The following is a 6,000-nucleotide window of genomic DNA, read 5'->3' on the forward strand; positions in this document are numbered from 1 at the left end:
CGTCGTCATCATCATCATGTTCGTGGCATTTAATGGCGAAAAAACAAAACGGTCGACTCAATTCAAAGGCGCATTGGTCTGGATACTACGTACACTTGAGGAATTTTTATGAATGAATTCCAAACAGAAAGAACAAGATGGTCGATTGTTATTGCACATAGTGTGCGTTGTCTTTCCGTCGGATGTTTGCGTTTCAGGTTCTTGGTTTTCATTTTCTTTTTTTTCATTTTTTCTGTACATGAAAAAGTAAATACCAAAGATGTAGAAAGAGAGGAAACCAAAAGTCCAAACAATCTACACGACAACGAGAAAAAGGAGCAAAACCAAATTCACAGTTTTTTATATGTGAATTCGCTGGTAGCCACAGTGTGATTATATCATCGGGCGAACAAGTTTTTCTGCCACACACAAACCGAAACGAAATTTATGTCTCTTTTTTCTTCTTCTCGGAGTAACTACTCGTTGAATTTTTCTTTTTTTGCTCAAACATTTATGTTTTTTTTCGGACTGAATCATGTGCGAAGGAAGAAAAAGCACGCACGGAAAAATTAATACCGAATTAAAAAAAAAACCCGAGCGAAAACAAGCGTGAGAGATACGAATGTTGGCGGTGAGATAACAAGTAAAATAGTTTGTGCTGAACAAACAACTAACAATGACGCCAATCGTCGAATAAACAGTTATTTTTATTTTATTTCATTCGGTAAAAGAAAAAGTTCGGTTGTTGTGTGGTTGCACCGCAAAATCTGAAATGCTCTGTTTATCCGGCGCAAAAGTATAAACGATTTTCTTTTGATTTCTGTCTTTAGTTTTATTTTGCTTGTACTTTGTATGAAAACAGTCACAAAAATGAAAAAACTACATCCGAATGCCATTTGATATGCTACGCCGAAAAAGAAGAAGAAGAAAAACTCGTGAATCCGCAAAAAAGCGACGGCGATTTGTCGAGTTTTCATTTTTTTTCGGTTGTTCTTGCTGTTGTTGTTAATGATGTTATCTAAAATTAAAATGATGTGTGATTACACGAAAATAGGTATATTGGGTGCAGTTTCCAATGAAACCCTCGTGTGTCGCTGTGGCCGATCTAAATCGATTGTTCCATGTTACCATGTCGAGAAAAAAAACAACAACAAAATAACCACTAAGATTGCAATTTATGATATCCAGACAAAATCTCAATTTGAACAAACGGAACATACAAAATGAATGCGTGTCAATAACCGACACATACACAATATGAATGCTAATGAATATGAACTGAAACATGATCTATATATATATATTTGTGTCTTTTGTATCAACCAATCTAACGCATGCGTTCAGTTCATTTTTTATTATTTGATTTGTTTTATTTATTTTTTTCGTTGTTTTTCGCTCAAGTGCTGGATACTTAAATTCACACGTCGAATTGCGTCACCACGCGCCACACTCACTGGATTCATCGCCGACGCCAATGTGTCCAAAAGCCCACCAATATAACATCAACAACAACAACAAAAACCAATTATTCTTACGGGTTAATCAACTGAAGCGAACCGAACGTACGAAAACTAAATAGGAATGCGAATAAGTATGACATAAGCGCTCTTGTCATTCAAATTTGACATTCTTTTATGAGTTTTTCGGCGAAAAAAGAATAAATCATTGAACCAGCGGGCATTGGAAGGCATGAGAGTTGGTAATTTAATTAGTTTTAGACCGAATATGCAACTCAAATAGAATGATTAAAACGTCGTAAAGTGATGTGTATGTGTGTATTAAGTGCCAAAAGGAAAAAATATAAATAGCAATAATACCATTGAGTGACGCTTATCCAGCCAGCCAGCCAGCCAGCCGGCCGAGTCAAACCAAAAAGCCGATTGCTGTGGGTAATATCAAGTAAATTGCTCGACATTTTACGACCAATGCGTAAATCTTTGAATGCACAACCGAAATAAAAATCTATATAAGTTCCGAATTATACGATCAAAGTTGTATTATACGATCAAAGTCGTTCTGGTGCATGGTCGTTTGAATATGGTCTCGTCGTAACGGTCGTTTTTCCCCAATGAAATTTGTTCGATTCAAAAGCGGGAAACAAATCATGAAATTCACAAAGTCGGTGACGATTTTGACGGCTGTGACAACGACGAGGCCATGAACTGAAGTGCTTTGTCGCTTTCCAAACACAACCGATTCATAAAGAGCAATCACACAAGATTTATGAACCGAACAGCGACCAAAAAAAAGACAAAGAAGAAATGTTGAAAGAGCAAAGCATTCGATTGCAGCCACACAGATACTTACTTTGTTGCAGTAATTAGTTTTGTCAGTTACTCGTTCACTCACTTTCTTTCGACAAAACTATTCAGCTTCCCTTTATCACACATCTGACAACTCGTTCAGCCGCACAATAATTGTCGCATTGTGAAAGAATTTACAATTTCCGTATAATAATTTTTTGTATGCCCCGAACTCAACCTAAGACTATCGCCGAAATTCGTTTATTTTTTTGTTATTTTGCCAGACTTTCGTCTCGACTAATCTATGCTTAATACACCCGAATTAATAGTGATCATCATAAATTTCAAAACAAGCGCGTCCGGCTGATCCAACCGCAGCAAATGGATAATGATTTATTGATTTGTATCATCGTTTGTTAAACTGTTATTTAATATGTCGTTCTTTAAAACAAAATTCATTATTTTCTGCGGTCGTTGTAACTCGTCTTGATTTCCTTGTGCTCTTTGTTCTCTCTGCTGTTTTGTTTGATGCGTCAGCGACAAGAGCCAATGAATACGTTTTAAATTACATGTGTCTGTATTGTTTGATGTGGATGTGGTATAGGCGCCTGATTTTCATAAATAGCAGCACATGCGAACGGATTTTAGTCGTTTAGTGAACTGACTCAAAAAAGAGGAAAGAGACAAAAAGCCAAACAAAAATGAGATACAGTGGAAGAAAAAAACAAACTCAAGAGGAAGAACGGCAAACCGAATGTACACAAAAATGATATGTTTACAAATTGATTTATTATGTGACAATCGCGTACTGATGCATCAGGTCTCGTGAATGGAGCAAGAAGGTCATATCCACAAGGGAATAAGATTAATATGTTTCCACCAATGAAAAAAAAATCGTTTCGAGTGTGTGCGCGTGAGTGAGTGTGTATTGACCGAAGTTATTTATCATCATGAAAATGCGTGCATCAAACCAGATCTTTGAATCAAACACATCATCCAATAGATATAGTCGGATGCTACTGTTCCCTGCTGTATACAACAAACCGAGACTTTTTGGCTCCAACTTTATTGTTTACCATTAAGTAATGCAAATCACAAAATGGATAACATCCGAATAGTTCACGCTCTCGTTGGCATTATATGCTCGCTCATCTGACAGGGGGTAAATTGTGTCAAGCGATTCCGTTTGAAATTTCTACTCAATTTCAAATGTTTGCACTTACAATTGAACTGTGAGCCATTGCCCTCATCACATGTACATGATTTCATTTCGTTTTCCTCTCTTTTTCTCTCTCTCTCTCTCTCTCTCTCTCTCTATTCGTTTTTTTTGGCTGCATTATACACTTACTTTGGCTGATTTCATGTCGGTGATTTTGTTCCCGGGCTGCAGTACCATAAACTAAATTGGTTTAAATGGCCCATTCATTGTTATTTTAGATTCATGCCACGTTCAGGCTCCTTCTTCATCGATGTCCGTCTGCCGTCTCTCCTCTATCCTTTATGTTAACTAAAACTTTGTTAAATCTATTGATTTTCCCTGCGCATAGCCTACGATATACGTTTCCCGTTGTGACCTTATTTCCAATGTAATTGGATATTTTTCTTTTTATAGGATAACTTACGATTTAATGGGCCATTTCCATATTATTTCAAGCGAAATGAAAAGTGTACGTGATCGAGCGCGCGCGCACGCCTCGGTAGTAGCTACTGCATTCGCATATTTCACATTTGCACTCAATTGCTAATGTACTTAATTCAAAAATCAAATAGGTGTGTATGCCGGTTGCTCATTGCCCCGGTCTGCCTGACTCCATGGGTACACAAACGAAAATAAAGAGTGTTCATTGGAAATGGGCTGTGTTGATATGCTTCCATTGGTTTTGCCTGATTTCAAGAAAATTGACTGAAATGAGGTACAAATTTAATCCCTCAGACTAAACGCAGATGTAATACCTCGTGCACACGCATGCATGAATCCAATTTTTTTTACGAATTTAACTGCTGATTTTTCAATTTCGCAGATGTGTTCCCCTTTTTTTCTTTTCTATTTTGATTTTTCTCGCCATGTAAATGACGGTGAATTCGTCTCGTACACGATTCATGATGGTTGTGTTCCCGTTGTTATGCCCGTGTTTTCTTTTTTAATTATTGCATTGACTTTGAGTTTCTATTTTGACTAAATTAAACTCATTCCGTAGCGCTCTGGATCTGGGAAAAAATTGCCGAGACATTCGTTGCTATTTCGAAACGAAATGCAGCACACGTTGTGGCAGAGAAATTCCAATGATAGTTCTTGATTGCGTGTATTTTACTCGATTTTTAGCTGTTATTTTCTTCTAAATGAATCAACTTGAAACTGATGGGAGGAGAAATGAAGAGAAAAACACATGTTGCACTTTCGAAAAAGAAAATCAACAAACACGTCCTTCTCTCTCTAGTTCATCAATTGACATTGTGCAATCGTGAACGTTGGTCGGAAATTCGAAGCTAATAAAAACGAAACATAATTAAAATCGAATAAATAAAATAAACAAAATGCAATCGCGCGCGCAATTGATGTGGTGAATTTGGAATGGTTCGAGCATGTCTTGGCTTCGTCGACAATTGACCACAATGCTCGGGCTCGTTACATTTCTGTTATTTCCCTCAATGTTGTTTATGTTCTTTGTGAGTTTCGACATTTCGCTTTTTTTCTCATTCCATTTGGCAGGCAATTAGATTCAGACTTTTCATTTTCACGACCGAAAAGCGGTAGTCAGGTATTTGGATCGCGCAGAACAACGAAATAAAACTTGAAAATCTAGAGCAAAGCCATACAAATTGAATGCATCCGTTTATTTTCGTGCTGTTTGCATATTCTTTTTCTTCGGTGTAGCATTAAATGAAATAGCGAATGAGCCGCCCCATAATCCTTTCAACATGTAGAACAGATGCGTATGAAATCGAAGTTTCCATATTTTCCATTTTTTTTTATTAAATTCATAAAATGTGATTATATGATTGCCGTGGCTGCTTTGGCTGTGTGACCAAATTGAGGAGAACGGCCGTTGTTCGATAGTTCGTGTTTTCATTGTTTGCACTGAAGTAATAACACAGAGACCCACCACATTGTTGACTGCCCGTTCTGCTTTTTATTCGGTCAAAACACGCGCGCGTGTGAGTGTGTCGGTGTGTGCGCTTTTTTCCTGTTTCTCACATCGCATGTAATTTCGATAATTAGAAAATGTTTTTACATGAAATCCATTATGGTTTTTTTTTGCCCAAAAATAAAACGACCGCAGTGCTATCAATTTTTTTTATTATTAAATTACAGTTTAGAAGAGGAACAAATTTGTTTTTGTTCCAGAATGCATCTGCCTGAATGTGAACATGAGCATGAAATGTGGCCTATGACAATCGATTGTCACAAATGTGTTCAAATTTCATTGCATCAAATGGGCAAACGGTACACTTCGTTCCTTTTTTTCATTTTGGCGGATACACCCATCGGTACAATTGTGATCGAGGTTGTTTGACAGCTTTTCCAATTTTCTTATCGATTGAATGAATCGAAAGAAGAAGGGGAAAAAAATATCGTAATGAATATCCGTGGTTTGAAATGATCTCAATTCTGGATATAGAATCAAATACCGTCATCATTTTCATCGTGTATTGGATCGAATTGCATCAGCCTATTATCCTAGATTGGTTTCTCATTCGGTTTGTTGTTGTGGCTGATCGTCGAAAATAGACGGCGACGTAATCGTTTGAAATATATTTTACTCATAATTACAAGTTG

This window comes from Sitodiplosis mosellana, unplaced genomic scaffold (assembly GCF_009176505.1).
Source record: "Sitodiplosis mosellana isolate CC-2019 unplaced genomic scaffold, AAFC_SMos_1.0 Smas_scaffold_6226, whole genome shotgun sequence".
NCBI classification, from domain to species: domain Eukaryota; kingdom Metazoa; phylum Arthropoda; class Insecta; order Diptera; family Cecidomyiidae; genus Sitodiplosis; species Sitodiplosis mosellana.